Source organism: Triturus cristatus, chromosome 10 (assembly GCF_964204655.1).
Source record: "Triturus cristatus chromosome 10, aTriCri1.1, whole genome shotgun sequence".
Lineage (NCBI taxonomy): Eukaryota > Metazoa > Chordata > Amphibia > Caudata > Salamandridae > Triturus > Triturus cristatus.
In genome coordinates, this window is record NC_140593.1 from 1,074,091,646 (window position 1) to 1,074,109,203 (window position 17,558).

Genomic DNA, 17,558 nt, shown 5'->3' on the forward strand with positions numbered 1-17,558 from the left:
CCGTCAAGCGAGGTCACCCAGGCGTGCCGACAGTTCACGTTGCAGCAGCTCAAACCTCCAGGGTGGAGCACAGCAGTCTCAGTGCACAGTGGTGTGGGTGACTGCCCCATCGCCAAAATGTACAAGCTTGCACCACTGCCTGTATTCAGGACCCACTTGTCACAGCTCGCAATAACCACACTGACACCACTGATAGAGTGTAGGCAAATCCATGTGCGGTCTCATACCCGTTTATTTATAGCCTCTGGCAACGCCCCTACACGAGGGTGGGCCACCGGGAGGGATCGCGTTGGAACGATGCCTGACCCTAAGATGGCGTCGGTCAGGCGCCTTCACACAGCCTTGTAGGGAGGCCCGACTGATGGTTCCCTGCCCCTTGTGGTGCCCCCATCCCCGGAGCCCTCTAAGCACATTTGAAGAGATCCTGAGCCCGACAGTAAACCACCACGCGATCTCTCGCCAGGTGTGGCCCCGGGCAAGGTGATTACCATTCACCAGCCAGGCCAGTGCACAGAAGCCGCAATCCCCAGGGAGTGGGCCCGGACGATCTGAAAGCTGTGGTGAGGGGTGCGAAGACGAGGCCTGATGACCCCTTGATTGAAGCAGCCTCCCGACTACGCCTGGAGGTCTAAGGATCACGGCAGTGGCTTTCAGCTCCCACTAGTGCAGAGCAGAGGTGAGGCCTAGACGCAGCAACAGGCGGGGGTGGTGTGACCCCAGGGCCTGTTTTGCGCCGAACCTCACGGCGAAGCCCCCCGCCCTTAGGCGACCACGGAGGGCTCATAATACGACTGGCAGCGCCCAGTGGGCCCCACCCCGCCACATACCTAAAGCAGCAGCCTGAGTGAAGGCGCCCGTGGTGACAACACAGCGAAGCATCTCCTGCTGGGCTGGTGGGCCTGATCCTAGTGGAGGAGCAGCTTGGGCTGGATACCTTTGACACCAATTTGGAAGTTAGGCCGGGTGGCTCACCACTGACGGGCCTCTCTTCGAGGCATTATTAGAAGGGACAATAAGGGCAGATCAATCCTCTCCCAACGGGTGAACTGACAAAAGCTGTCCTCCTCTAGTCTCTTAGGGTAATTGGGGGCAGTTCTGTCTGAGTTAGGAGTGAGATGCACTCCTTGCCCCATTTCTTCACAGCTGCGCAGCAATTAGTGCCAGCTGCAACGTTTAGATTTGCGCAAGTATGCACCCTGGAATTTCGCTGCATTGGCAGCAGCACCGACATTCTGGACACAGGGCATTTGAGCCCCTTTGAGATGGCTAGTTGGCCAGGGAGACTGGGAGGTTTGTAGGGCGCCAGGCCCTAATGTGTTTATGTGGTGCTCGGAAATGTATTTCATGTAGTATGATTTACGGACCCTGTTCTGGTTACCGCTAAATGTGTTTTTTATGATTATAAGGTTGTCTTGCATACAATGGTTTATGCTAGTGAGATTATGTTCCACCCTCTACTTTATGCCCCGATTGTTGGAGATACTTAGGAGGTTAGGGTCTAATATTAGACTGTTGAGATTATGGGCGTACAATGCGTCTGGCGCCTAATGTGATGCTGTGCATAATGTGGTTTATGTTACAGGCTGATGCTAAGTACAGTGATTTTCCTCTTACACCGCTCCATCTTCAGGCCTATCTTGTTGAATCTGTCCTGTTCTGAAGTAACAACCTGTTCCTAATCGCCTCACTTTCCTGACTGCACATTAGTTCAGATTTTTCACCCGACGTCTGGAATATGTGCCCCCTTCTTGTCCTTATACTTCTCCTTACCACCGCTTTCCTAGTAACACCCTTCTCATATCCCACCACCCTCCTCCTCCTCAGTTTCCCAACATGGCCACCACTCGAGTTAAGTCTGGAATTAATTGCTACAAAATCATTTACCCTTCTAACCCGACTAAAGCTTCAGCAAAACGTTTCAAGCATAACACTATTGAATGTTTCCCTGATTCCCTTTTTGTTGATCAATTTTACAATGGTTGTTATGGGAGGCACAAAAACGATTTCATTTTTTTCACTCACAACATCCCCTCTTGGTCCACCAGCTTTTACAATTCCCTTAACGTCACCTCCTACTCCTCTATCCCTTATGGGAAACAGCTAAAAATGTCCCCCTCTGCGTGTTTCAACGGCTCCCTCACTATTTCACTCTATAACAACGGTACTGTCATGATCCAAGCCACAGACACCTGTCTCTCTCTTTGACCACCTCTTCCCTTCCCTACTCCCCTCCCCTCCCCTGCGACCGAGTCATCCCTTGACTCTTCATCCAGCTCCACCAATTACTCCCTGTCTCCTCCCCTGACCCCCCACTCTCTAATAGGCTGCACCCTCGGGAGGCACAGGTTGACCCTCTTCCCTCCCCCTCCCCTGGGCCCTCCCCTCCCATTCTTCCACCCTCACAATATGCCCACCATCACTTCAGCCTTACCTCTAGCTAACACGCTCCTCGTCCAATCTGCTCCGTCCCGGTACTCCTTTCTCATCTCCTCCCCCTATCCCTACCTGCCAACCCCCTTTTTAGTTCACCTCTCCTCCAGCCTTCTACCCTAGTTAACTTTCCTTTTGCTCCCCTTATTCCCTCCTCCTCTCTGCTTTTCTATCCCCTTCTTCCCTCGCTATGTACCCCGATTTCTCCACAAACCCATTGCATCTCTTTCCTTCCCCCACTCCTCCAGCAATGCTGTGCTACCCCCTTTCCCCCCTTGGTAACCCTTTCCCTCCCTCGGGCCTAGCAGAACCACTTCCTTTCTTCAACTTCCCCATCTCCCAACCCCCCTCACTCGCCAGATTCCCGATCCCTCACAGCCACCTCACCTAGCTGACAGAACCTCTCAAACCCCCTCCCCTCTTTTCCTCCCAAACCTCCTTCATCCCTATGACTCCACACATTACTCCCATTTCCTTCCGCCCCACCGCCTCGCCTCGCTCCTCTCCTATCTCCCCCTAATTATGTCCTTAATTCCTATCCTTCTTGCAAAGCCAACAAAGACAACTCTCCTTCCACCTCTGGTGCACCAACGCCTGCTCTCATCCACCACCTTTCACCACCTCTGAACCCTGTACCCCTACTCCCCTCCCATTCCCCCACCTCTCCCTGCCTTCCACCACCAAGTGCACCCCCTCCTGTTTCCATCAAGCCACCCAACATACCGTGCTCTGCCTTACTCTCTATGGAAAATAAACTAGGCTCTCTTATGACCTCCATCTCCCAACTTGAAGCTACCATTTCAGTTTTAAGCTCCAAGATTTCCACTTTTCCATACAGATCAATTCCTTTGGAAAGCACACCCCTTCCCACGAGATGCACCTCGCCCCCACACCCCATAATATCCAAGCATAACCTGTTGTGTGCAAACATCGCAAACTCACACAAGCCCTAAAACGCCACCCTTCTTCCACTTTCTTCTCCAAGTAACCCTACTATCTACACTATTCCGACCATCTCCTCTGTCAGAACCACTCTTCCACCTAAACCCTCCCGAGCACCCTCGTATAAGTACAATATCCCCATCACCCCTCATAGCCCAAGTGCCCCCGTCACCAAAACAGTCTTGACAGAGCTGCGCTGTATGCTCCACAACTACAGATCTGCAATAAAACACAAACTTGAAATCTCCGATACTATCATCCTGCACAATATTGACATGCTCTTCTTCACAGAGACCTGGTTCAACGATACCTCTCACTCTATGTTTGATCTCCTTTTACCCACAGGCTATTCTATATTGAGAAATGACAGAATTGACAAAGTTGGGGGAGGTGTTGCAGTCATCTTTAGAAACTCTCTTCAACTTAAGGTTTTTCCTAACAGCTCCTTCCGCACTTTTGAATGCCTATCTCTTGAGCTTCAATTGCACCACCGCTCTCCTCTCAGATTCCATGCTACTTACCACCTGCCTGGTAGCAGCCCTTCGTTTATGGAGGAACTCACTGACTTCATCAGCGAACAATACTCGCAAAGTGACAATAAGATCTTCGTGGGTGACTTCAATGTCCACTGGGGCTCGCCTCAAGACACCTCTGCGAATTTGCTGGCCACCTTCCTCTCTGCAAATGACCTTATCCAACACTGCACAGAAACAACACACTCTAAGGGCTCAATCCTGGACCTTGTAATTTCGAAAGCAGGCTTGCTGACTACCGCTACCCCTATTCGTGTAGACTGGTCTGACCACCTCCTCATCCCATTCTCTCTTCACCTATCACACTCTATAACTCTTGGCCAACCTAAGAGGGCTACTTCCTGGTTCCGTGACAATAAAAATATTGACCTCGGTACCCTCTGTGATTCTGCTTTGCTATCACTTCCAAGGCTAGACCCGAACCTAGATGTTAACGAACTCACCTCCCAATGCCTCACAGTCCTTGCAGTCGAAATCAATAATGTCGCTCCTCTCCAAAGCAAAAAGAAAAGGCCTACTCCCTCAGCACCTTGGTTCAACAAATCCCTCTATGAAGAAAGGAAGTACCTAAGAGTCCTTGAGAAACAATGGAGACAAGCGCCCTCCACCGATAATTTGGCCACGCTTCGTTCAGCAAGATCCAAGTACCACAAGCACATCTTCCTTGGAAAAGCGTTGCACTTCAGATCCCTACTCGACTCAGCCAAAAATAGACCCAAAAAACTATTCGACCTCATCAAGAACCCAAACTGCTCTCCCCCAACCTCCAAGTTGGAAGATTCTACTAAGAAAGCAGCGGAATTCGCTATATTCTTTGACGAAAAAGTGGAATCACTTGTAGATCAGGTCATTCATCCTACCCCTACAAAGGAGCGCAAATCCTTAACCATTTGGCAGAACTTTGACCCCATCTCTGAAGATGCCCTCCTCAAATGCATCCTCGAAACAAAGCCCTCCAACCATTCTCTTGACCCCATCCCTAGTGCCATTGCCTTTGACTTCTATACCCATTCTCTTTCTTATTGTACCTCTCTGGTCAACCTCTCCCTCTGTCAAGGCTCCCTTCCTGTTTCCTTCAAAACTAGGCAGGTCACCCCTCTGCTTAAAAAACCCAACACTGATGCGAAAGACCTCAACAACTACCGCCCCATCACTAACCTACCTTAACTCATCAGCTGATTCTGAATCCCTCCAAAACTGAATTCCTCCTCCTCTCCTCCTCACTTTCTCCTCCCCGGTTCAATCATGGATGGACCAGATGAACCTACTTAACAATAAACCCATCATTGTCGACAGCGCAAAATCCCTTGGTGTGATACTCGACAAAAAACTTGATCTACTCTCCCACATCGATTCTATTGCAAAGTCTGCTCAATACCAACTGCGCCTTCTTTTGGGGATTCGTCGCTTCTTCCCGGAGCAAGACCTTAAAACCCTGGTCCAATCGCTGGTTCTCTCCAGATTGGACTACTGCAATTCTCTTCTTACCTGCCTCCCCAAATCCCACCTTTCCCCCCTTAAGTCTGTTCTCCATTCAGCAGCTCGTTTCATATATGGGGCCAAAAGAAGCAATCACATCACACCCATTTTATCCACCCTCTGTTGGCTTCCCATCGAGGCAAGATCTATCTACAAGACTGCCTGTATCACCCACAAAGCCTTGCACTCCTCCTTCCCTCGCTACCTGGCGAATAAACTGAAACTCTCTGGAGGCTCCAGACCATCACGTAATGCAGAAAATGTATTGCTTGAACCTCCCACTTTCAAGAAGGAAAGATTGATGGTCCAATCCTTTTCAGGCAACGCAGTGAGAATCTGGAACTCACTTCCGCCTCAGCTCCGGACCATCACCTCTTCCCAGGCCTTCAAAACTGACCTCAAAGCTCTCCTCCTTCAAAGACACTTCCAAATTTAATTCACGCCCTCCATTATCTGAAGGAAGTCCTTCCATTATAGGAAATTCTGTTCTCCATGCCTATAGAAGTGCCTTCCCAGTGTGTTTTTGTGTTTTGAGTGTCTGCCATTTAGTGCAGTATTATACCTCTACTTGTACTTTGTACTCTTTTGTAACATGCACACATGTCACCATGTAACGTATCATTTGCTACCTCTTGTATTTTGTTTGCTTTTGATGCATGCACAATTGCCACCATTGTCTCATGTAACGTTTGTTTTAGTGTTTTGAGTGTCTGCCATTTATTGCAGTATTTTAACTTTACTTGTTCTTTGTATGCTTTTGTAACCTGCACAAGTAATTTTTTCCTTTTGTAACGTATCGTTTGCTACCTCGTGTATTTTGTTTGTTCTTGATACTTGCACAGTTGTCACTATTGCCTCATGTAACGTAACATTTGATTTTGTAACATGTTCACTTGTAATTTTCGCCTCATGTATCATTACAGTTCCTATTGTGAAGCGCTCTGACACCTTCGGGTAAAGTCCGCGCTATATAAAAACGCATTAAATTTTTTTTAAAAATTATAAAACGCCTGGCCAAAGGATGTCGGGCATGCATATCCAGGGCAGTGGGCTGCCCCTGAAGTGTCCTGGTGGTTACTACAATCCCCTCGCCAAACTCTTCTAAAAACACACAATAAAAGACTGTTAACGCATTTCACAAGATGTTTCATGTCAGCCACGAATAACTCACCCAGTTAAGTTTTTGCCCTACGGGACTTGCACTCCTGCATTTATAAAGGGAGCACCAGAATGCAAACTATCAAACTTGATCATAATAATCTACATATTCGGAGAGCCCTGCTATTTTGACATTTTTTTGTTTAGAATTTTTTTAACATTATTATGCCATAACTGGTGAGAGACGTTCTCCTCTTTTTTACAATAACATTTACATAGGCAATATAAAAAAGTGCGATTAAAACACCTTTATTTACTCAGTTGCCGAAGCTGCTCCTAGGAAGGTTGTGAATTTCATCTATTCAAACAGCGTGGCAGCCATGGCCGCCTCACGTCGTGCCCTAGCCCATGATTGGTGTTAGCGCTCTAGTTCTTTTATTGTTGGAACGTTGTGAGCGTTCGGGAGGCGATGCTTTGGCTCGCGGCATACAGCTGTGGTTCTCACGGGAGGGGCGTCACGTGGGTCGGGAAGCCTGACAGCTTGTGGGCTGGCTGCTGCAGCGCTTGACTAGGCTTCAGTGAGGAGGTGGCTTTCGAGTTGTCCTGCTGCGCGCGAGGTAGGTGCCTGAAGTGACACGCGGGATCTTAATGGAACAGTCGACCGGGAAGTTTTAGACGCGGTAGGCGATTTCCAAGATGTGGCGGTGAGGGAGGATGGTCCTGATGAATTGAGTTTTCTCCTAACTTCTGCTGCTATGCAGAGGGATGCTATTTAGTGTAGGCGGCTCTGTCTGCTAGAGCATGCAGTCCAGCTGTCCTTTAGGAAAGAAAGTTCTGAGTTAGATGTGTAGTACTGACGTTTGAAAAGTATATTTTTTACGTTCGTCTTGTAAAATCTCTTCTTGTTCTATGCCTTTCCTTTAACGTATTTCAGGCTTGTCATCCTTCCCACTCCGAAAAGCACTTCTTTGGAACTTTTAAAAAGTTACATGTGTGAATAATACAGGGTGCGGGCGCCGCTGACAGCAGCATACATGCCATCATTTTTTAAAGTGGGAGATTTTGAAATAAAAATCGGTACAATGTATTCTACCCATTGACATAATATTGGAGAGGCAATTTCAGGCGGGAGATAGCTAAAGCAAATTGTTTTACTTAAAAAATCGGGAGTCTCCAGCCTGAATCCGGTCTATTTGCATGTATGCATTAGGCCAGCTGAAATTTATGGAGAGCTTTCATCTGCTTCTTCGGGTGTTTTAGTGCTTTGAGTACGACAGAGACGTTTAGCGATATGAGCAAAGTGGTCCCCACCTTTCAAGCCTACATTCCCTCACAAATTGAACTTTCACTCAAGATCAGTTCTGTGCCTTAAACGTATAATTCGAGAGTTATATTTTCAAAGTTGTTCCAAAGACGAGCTCTAAGTTATTTCTTGCCCAGGGCCCCTATCGTTAAGTTAACAGTGGAGTACAATTGCAGGAAGGGGTCGGTTCTAACCAAACAGCAGTGATAATAGGTAGGTGAGGTCTTGGTCATGGTGGACTGCCGTAGAAAATAGACCCGGACACCAAAGTAAAACTAGCTCCCATTAGTGAATCAGATAGCTAAAAAGTGTCACGCATTTGCAAATTAGGGCTGTTTTGACCTTGCAAAGACACTGTGCAAGTGTTTTGCAGGGCATGTCGGACTGCATACAAACAAACGAAGAAACGGGCCACACACTGATTTGTAAGTTCAACCCTTTGGGCATTGCCAGATTGCCCTATAGGCCAGTCCGACCCTGGTCTTGGCCCAGGGTTTTGTGAGTGGAATTCATAGTTCTACAACCCATTAGAACAGGTTTACTCGCATGTTTGTGTAGTAACTAGTAAAACTTGTCAATTAATAACCACCACGGTGTTTAATTAACATCACAATTAACTAAGAATATGTACTTTAGTTAGTGTCTCTCAATGAGTAATTAGAGCTGTATCTTATATGTCTGTTTTGCCATGTTAATCTTGTCTACTGTTTTTAGGAAATCTTTTACCGTATAATGGAGTTGAGGTATAATCTAGCAGGTTAATTGAACAAGTACATTTAAGACAAACTGGAGCAATTAGTTGTACTCACGATTAACTGGTGAAACTTTAAAACGTACCTATATCTTGTTAATAAAAGAGACACGTGATGGCCTCGGGAAGATCAGTCCTTTGAGTGAAATCGCCCTACACCACAGCTTTTTCTTGCTCATACCAGAATAAGGTTTAAAAGTAGCTTTTTGAGGATGACTAATATGGGAAAAAAGACTTGTACAGAGGTTTCCCAAGCATAAATTGCCTAACAGTGCCCAACCCTTTCAGAGATAATCGGTGCTTAATTTATGAGAAAATAAGTGCCAAGGCCCAAGTTTTTGCTTAGGAGGTAACAGCTGTTTTCACCACCCAATCTCCTTGTCAGTGCTGCTAAATGCCAGTTCCAATGCTACCTACCTACCATCACACTCTTGCAAATGTGACCGTATTGAATATTTCTGGCCATCAACAGCTATAAGAATGGCCTGGAGATGCTGATATTATTTTTAATGTATTTTGCTATTTTAAAGCGCCTACTGATGTTTACAGACCGCATCACCAGGTGGTGGACTGTAATATATATGTGCCGGTGTCAAGGAATAGAAGTGGCAGTCTCCAGCACCGGCAAACACCAGCACAACTTAAGCGCTGTAGGTAATAAAGAGCAGTTGAAGATATTTCTGCACCTCTTTCTTCTTGCTTCCATATAGATGCCCCATTTTGCACTTAGACTAACCTTCATTCTTGTACTCAGGGTTCCCTTACCCTAGCTAGGCCAGGACAGGAAACCTAAAGAGCGAAAGCATCAGCGTCATAAACATGCAACATAATTCTGCTTAGAGCTATATCCTGATGGTCATCATTAAACGTGCACTAAAACACTCCAGAAAAATTGGCTACTACAAGGATGGCTGAAGATACCTTTCTATTGGGTAATCATTGTTAAGCCTTGTGACCACTTCTTGATCGGACACCTCAAATTTAGTTCAGCCTCTTTATGTGTGATAAATTTACAGTCTGGTCCGAGAAGGCGAGGGGTGAGCATGCTTGACTCTATTCTACGTTTTCCTTGCCTTGTTCTGTGGATGTCTGGGGACTTAACCGTTCACTAGACCCCGATTTGTGTTCCTCTCTGAGCCGTTGCTATGCTGATGTATTCAGGGTTTAAGGCTGAGGAGCAGGTTGAGCCGCATAGAGCACCAGTGGGCCGTCTACGATAGGAGGAGCTAGAGAGTTGGTGGACCGCTCTGTTGGAGGAGCAGCTGGAGCTCCTAGGAGAATCGGTGTGCTCAGTTTGGAGGGATCAATGGTTGGCTGGAGCATGCTAGTCCCTTGACGACAAAGGGCAGATGCCTGCTCCTCTGAGCTGCTGAAATCCGTCCTCCCTCCAGAAGGGGGAGATTGAGGGGTTGTGGATCGATGAGTTGACAGGCCTTGTAAAAGTTGAGCATTTCGACCTCAACTGTACTCTCCATCTTCTAAATAGAAGGGAATGTTATCGGGAGCTGCCCTGCTCCTCATCTTGCTAACTGTGCTAAGACCTAGGAAGTTCTGAATACTAGTACCTTCTGGTCTCCTTGGTACTGGAAGATGGCTAGTGTCTTCTGTGGAAGATACTTGCCTGCTGCTGTTGGCCCCTATGCTAGTCTTCGCTTGCCTTTCCTGCTCCTTAGGCCTGTGTGCCGCCTGTCCCTGCACAGGCTGCTTGAAGGATAGACTGGCCTGAAGTGGCCCACAAAATTAAGGTAGATTCTTTGTGGATGCCAATACACTGACTGATCTGTCCACCATTTTGGCCTGCAGGGTATACTGGCTGCAAGCAATTGTCACCTGCTTTATTTAGCCAAAACCGAAACAGGACTTTTGTTCTTAGCATTACTGATGCTGACCAAACTCTAAAATGACTATAGTTTGGACGTGTCCTTTTCTTAGATGAGACTAAACAGGACTATCCCCTCGTCTGTACCTATGGGGTTTAACCTAATATGCCTCCAAATAGCACCCCGATTCCGACTCTTTACCACAACATAGCCCTTCACTAATACTATACCATAGTGTTTACTATAGTTAATTTCTTCTTCCCTTGTGAGATAGATTTGCTTCGCCTTTCCTTTCTTTGCTCAGCATTTTAAATAGCTGAGTGTTGGATGCATTCCGCAGGCGTATGAATTGAAGTCTCACTCTCATAGCACTACTTACAGTTAATCTTCTCCTATATTATGACATCGAGGCCCTTGCTAGCCTTTCCCTTCGTTACTAGGTATGGGATGCCTAGTAATGAAGGGAAAGGCGAGCAAGGGACACCTAATTTGACAAGCTCCTTCTGCTCTCTCTCTACACCCATGAGCTCCCTACTGAATACTAATTTTGGCATATAAACATGCACCCTCTTTCCTCTAATCGTCTCTTCTGTACTGGACTCGTTTGTATAGTTACCTTTTGATAAAACAACCCTCTGCTTTATCTACCTTTTCTGATACATTTATTTTCAAATATTTTTTATTGAGTTTTAAATCGGTAAACAAAGACATGCAAACAAATCATAGATTCAAAACAAACACAAAATCAGGTCAGGTCTGGGCTGGCCAATTAAGAGCAGACACAATAGCAGTGAATCACTTTATTGTCATCCGGTGTCTATCAACATCACAATACCTGCATCATCTAAGAACAATAGAGCTAACCATCTCATAGCATAACAGTGTCACAGAATGTGCACAGGGGCAGTAGCATGTTAAATCATGAAAGTATTTCTCAATTGGACTTGGGGATAGTTGTCCCTGATAAGGAGCTTCTTTCAATTTCTTTCCTGCCTTCCTAATCTGTCTGAGTTGTACAACCAGGCCATCCCTCTTAGCCAGTATTGCTTTTCTCATCGCCACTGGATCTAGCCTATATAGTTGTGCTGCTTGTAGGAGGGATTACTGGGGGCTTCAGGCTCTCTTCACTGTAGTTCAGAGACCCTGCTGAAGCATTGTGGTTTGATCCCACCAATATATCTAGCAATTTATGCTGATAAGAACCAAATTCCTATGTTATTATTCACTCACCCAATCTATCCAAAAATGCTGCCAAATGTTTTAAGCATAGAATTAAATTGAACTACCCTAAAATGCTAATTATGCATCAATATCACAGTCTGCATAGGGTAGCCTAAAACAGACCTCATATTCTAATTCTATCAAACATCCTCATAGTTGGTTCTCTTTGATAGAGTTTTGAACATCTGATTAAAACCAATATTTCCTATGGAAGAAGCTCTTTAACACACCATCTTCACTAATCAGAGCTCATCTATCTCCAGTTACAATGAATGGAATATCTTTATTCAAACCTCAGATCAGAGCTTGGAAAAAGTAGATCATCACTTCATGACACTCTTAGAATATTTTCAAGATCTTGGGTGACATACTCCTGCCAGATCCCTGGAACCTTGATTCTTTATCCCCCCTTTTTAGGGTCGAGGCTGCAATAGCATGCGCTAGCACGTATGTATTGCTTGCAAGATGCTTTGTTAATAAAAATGGGCTTGGAGCCCGCCCATTGCTTACAATTTGTTGGCTTGCATGGCACTCTTCTTTACAACCTCGTAACTGGCCATTGTAGCAATAGCATCATTTCATTCATATCTGTGGAGCAGGGACCAAGCACTGATTGATTCTACTTGATCAGTGACCATCTGTTATTCCAGACACGATTGAGGTACTATTTTGCTCTTTTTAACTTCTAGTGGCCAGCAAACAAAAGGTGTGTGCCTGGCAAAAACTTGCCCAGCAGGACAAACAAAATTGCAAAGTTTTATTTTTTAGAGTTAACTTTCTCTTATTTTGCCAAGTCTTCTTTTCTCACTTTTTACTCATATTTTGTTTTGTTTTTGTTCATGGGCGCTGTTCTCAAAAGATGACGAATATCTTGTTCTGTGTATTGAAAAGCAACATTGTTTCTTTCTTATGTGTAATTTTCGAAATTATTTAGTGTCGTATAACCCAATCTTCCTCACTCCAATTCGCCCCACTCCAACCCACCCCATCTCACCCCACACCAATCCACGCAATCCAATCTACCACACTCATTTCAATCCACCCAGACCAATCCAGTCCACTCACCCCAATCCACTCCAGTCCACCACACCCAACTCGAGTTAAAATGAATCTACCTAACTCGAGTCCAAAACAATCTGCCCCACTCCAATCCAAAACAATCTGCCCCACTCCAATCCAAAACAATCTGCTCCAATCCAAAACAGTCTGGCCCACTCCAAAAGTATCTGCTCAAATACAAAACAATCTGCCCCCTCTCCAATCCAAAACAATCTGCTCCACTCCAATCTGGCCCAATCCAAAACAATCTGCCCCATTCCAATCCGCTTCGCTCCAATCCAAAACAATCTGCCCCACTCTTATACAAAACAATCTTCTCCACTCTAATCTGCCCCACTCCAATCTAAAACAATCTGCCCCACTCAAATCCAAAACAATCTCCTCCACTCCACTAATATCTGCCCCACTCTAATCTGCCCCCGCTCCAAAACAATCTGCCCTACTCCAATCTGCCCAGCTCCACTCCAATACAAACAATCGGCCCCACTCCAGTCCGCTCTACTCCTGTCCAAAACAATCTGCCCAACTCCCATGCAGAAAAATCTGCTCCACTCCAACCAGCCCCACTCCAATCCAATTCACCTCACTCCATCCTATTTTCCCCCTCCAAGCCAATCTACCCCACTCCAATCCACCTCACCACACTCCAATCTGCCCACTCCTACCCGAAACAGTCTTCCACACTCCAATTCAAAGCAATCTGCCCCACTCCAATACAAAACAATCGGCCCCACTCCATTCCAAAGCAAAAAGAACAGATGATGTACGGAATGCAGAACAAATGAAACATGCACTTCCAGTCACAGATCTGGGTTTAATCCATTGTTTATTTGCTCACCACGCCCCCCCCAGTTTGAACCCAGCCATATGGAAATTAGTCTTGCCCCTGCTCCCCATGGGAACAGTCCAGGCCGAACTGCCAGGCCAGGTCCTCCCTGGACCAGAAACCAGCATCCCGGGAACAGTTTCGGGGTCTCCCCCCTCATCAGCCAGGCTAGCTTGAAGCATGAGAACCACGTCTGGGCATACCCTTCCCACTTAAGGCAAAATATATTTCTGAATGACTTCTCACCACCATCAATTCTTTTTCCATCGCACTTCAGAATTACAAAGCAATGTGCTTAATTTTTGTTCTCCTAACTCCCGATATATTTTGAAATATGTGTATAGTGGATTTTCTGTTGTTTAAATTTTGTGTTGTTAAAATAATGACATCCTACAGCCTTTCCTTTCTCACACTTACCCAGCAAGTTTGTCACATAGTTCACTTTAAAAACTCCTCTCACTTTTCAATCAGAGAAAGGAAAGTAAACACCAATCCTCATGTTGAAAGAATATGCAGCAGTTTGTCAGAAGACATAGCCTGACATTCTACCCCTGTCTTTGAGGCACAACAAGTGTGACCAGATAAATGCAAAATTTAAAGACCGCTTTATTGCTGGTTCACCTTCTGAAGAACAGGACTTTTATGACTCACCAATAAGCGGCTCATGACCCATAGTTTGGGAGAAACTGGCCTAGACGGTTTTCCAAATATTCTTGATAACAGACCTAGTCTTCATAAACACATAAACATGGCCAAGAAGGCAAACCATCATCTTACAATAATTAAGCCAATCAAACCTAAAAGAATAACGCAAACCTTGATCCTATATGGCATGTCTAAAATACATCTACCACACATATTGCCCCCATGTGTGTAGCTGCCCGCCTGGTCTCTGGAGTTGGTCTTCACAAGCTTTTTACCTTATTCCTTCACTCATTGAACTGGCTTCCCATTGAAGGTAGGTCTGCCTATGAAATAGCAGGGTTGTTCTCTAATTTATCCAAGCTAACGATTCTCGTTATCTGGCTAAGGCCTGCAGTAGTTGTCGACATCTGAGCATTTCCAATTCTCTACCACTACAAAAAACAACCTCTGAAACGGTCTTTCTATGGAGGTGCACCTAAAGTTTGTATCTCTCTCCCTTCTGCTGGTTGCACCACCTCCTCTATTCCTACCTTTGAAAAGGAGCTGAAACATTTTATTTTCAATCTTTATTTCATACCTTGCGTCCTATCGGCAGTTGATTAACCTATTTATATGTTGCCAGTTCAGTAAATTCCCAGTTCTCCTCGTAGGTCCCGTTTCTCTGAATCTTAATCTTATTCATTGAACATCTAAAATATCTGCAACACACTTATGAACTCTCTTGAAAGATGATCACAAGGGGATCTGTGTTGTCGTGGAATTTGCTTCACATAAGACTTTTTCTGTTTACCATGATCTTTGTGTGTACTAAATTTGCCCTTCAACCTTGAAGCTATCCATACACTGCCTGGTTATTCGCCTTTGCAGTGCTTATCAGTGTAATGTACTGCTGCACACTGTTGCATACTTATATGTGTAGTTTACTTATTTCCACTGCGTATATCCATGTAAATGTGCTCTTTGTAAGGGGATCTTGGGCCTTTTAAAAGCTATATAAAATATATAACCAATTGTACGGCTGCAGCTTCACTTTCACATTTTTTAGGAAACATTCCACATAAGGTTATGCAATGGCTCACGTGTTTCGGTGAGACTATTTCCTTAAAAGAGATCAAACTCCACCACCTTACCTGCTCCTCCACCTGCTAGGGTATTTCATACCAGATCTTCAGTAGTGGCACAGATATTTCCGTAGACTATACATACAGCCCTGGCGGCAGCACCTCAGACCTAGCATGCAATGTTGCTTTCCCAGTATTAGAACCCACACTCAGCTGTGCCAGTACACCTCAAACCAGTCTTGTAGAAACCTCTACAGTCAAAGCACTGGGATTACATAGCTGTACTAATCCCCTCAATCCTGCCTTGCAAGGCCCATACTATTACAATCTGAAAGTTCTTTTACCAATCAGTCGATGGTCCCCCAAAAGTTTTCTGGAGCATCCCGAGGTACTGTATTATATAGACATGAGCCCTCACCTGCACCAAATATGTAACCATGTATGATCTGTAACTTAAGATGTGAGTCTTCTACAATCTGTTCCATTACTTGCACCTCCTTTCTGCTTTTCCAAAGCATCTCAGTCCTAACATGCACCAGCCCTTGCCATTACAGAAATAAGGCAGAACACAATATCTGTGCCTGTACACGCTAATTGTACTCTTTAACATCCTTTTTTTCCAGCAGCACCATTGCACTTACAAGGTTTTAAAAAACCTGCGCTATGTGGATGCCCTGGCCTAGGCTGACCAGTTTTCTTAACTTTCTGTAGTGTGCATCTTTTTGGATGAGTAATATAATTTTAAAATATATATCTATCCTGAATTTTAATGCTATCAGTTTACAGTTTGAGCTGTTTGTCTTGGGTCACGGTCCGACTCTGTCCCCTACAACTCTTTTTTTTCTAGTTCTAACCTTTCCCATCTCCTCTTGTTTCTGCTATGGCAAAAAGGAAAATGCTTCCATTGCTTCAGGAGTGTCTACAGCATAGTTAGGAAATTCATGGATTTCAAACACTCGGCGACATTGACAACAAACTGAAATGTAACAATGCGACACACAAGTGTCCCACATTCATATGCTAGTGAAATATTTTACTTACCTCTCACTTAAAGCTGAAATAACCAAATCCCAGCCTACCCTTGTTACCTTGTGCATTTTGAAGGTCCCTTTATCTGCCCACGGTGCTCGTCACCAGGAGCGGACCTTTTGCATATGCTCTGGCACTGCGCTGACGTGCAGACATATTGGAGCGACGTGCTGTCACTGATAGAGCGCGGCGCGGATGGACGGCTGCCACGCACGTGGGAGGCATGTATCTTGGGCCTGTACGGGCGCACAAAAGCGAATAGAGTACAGGCGCGCTTCTGGGACATGGGGCTTGTTACGGCCAAACGCTTGCTCACCAAGCATTGGAAGGCGACGGCCCCTCCGCACATCAGGCACTGGAGGGCATCCTTCGTCAACTGGGCGCAGGCGGAAAGTGCAGTGCTCCTCCGTGAGGAAACTGCGGGACTCAGGCAGTACCCCATCGCCCACCTTTGGGATGGCCTCCTTGCCACCTTTCAGACGGCCTGCCGAACCCGTGGGATAACCTAAACACTAGGTGGGCACCGATACACTATTAGCTCGATGGCGACATATCTGAGACCCTGGCGGGGATAGCTCCCGGCCCCCTCGGTCTGTTTATTCCCCTGGCACATCTCGTATACTGCGCGACAGGCTACTACTGTCGGATATTTCCTGCGCTGTGTTATGGCGCGCGCGTGGGACTTACCGCCGCTGCTGCTCGAGAGGGCGCGCACACTAGTGACCCCCCCCCCCCTCTTCTCCCCTCCCCCCCCCCCGCGACCAGCCACTCGACGCGCTCCCCGGGCGGCCCGGTTTCGCCCCGCTGGACGGCCCCTATCTCCTCACACACTGCTGCAAGCGGATCTCCACTTCCCCCCCCCCCCCCCCCCTCACCCCCCTTATTCTAGCCCCCACCCGAGTTCTCGACCCTGGCCTTGATCCCTAAGTTTATGTTGCACACCCGGGGAACAGCTCGGCGACTGGCTACGCTCCCTAGCAGAGCACGTGTTCCATCACAGCAACGGTCGCCACGCGCATCCTTGCGAGCTATGCTACAACCTCCTTGTCGCGCTCCAACCCACGCTACACGCGGGCCACCGGGACTCCGATGCCCACAAACCAGGGCACTTGACGGACACCCCAGCACACATCCTCCTGTGAACCTAGGAGCTAGCTGACAATGCTGCACAGCGGGCTGCTACACAGCGCCCCCCTCACACGCAGACAATGCGCTTTAGCTGAGAAACGACGCGACACCTACCAGAAAAGCACCATCGATTCGCTTATACGCAATGTACACACCTGAATCCTCTATCTATGTTCAACTGAACTCCGCCGCCGGACCTCCGGGTTGTCGGCTAAACGGCTGTGTTTAATCAT

At 46.4% G+C, this 17,558-nt stretch overlaps 1 protein-coding gene across 4 annotated transcripts in view; it reads left to right on the forward strand.

Moving 5' to 3' along the window:
- SNX8 (sorting nexin 8) overlaps nt 1-17,558 on the forward strand; it is a 370,575-nt gene that overhangs the window by 61,714 nt on the left and 291,303 nt on the right. Inside the window, exon 1 of one of the 4 annotated variants that reach the window (XM_085629224.1) lies at nt 6,964-7,099. The exons of 2 other annotated variants lie outside the window; for them this stretch is intronic. The gene's annotated coding sequence lies outside the window, so the exon portion shown is untranslated. Of the gene's footprint in view, nt 1-6,963; nt 7,163-17,558 lie in introns of those variants that run through there. One more of the 4 variants, XM_085629227.1, reaches the window with a different exon arrangement.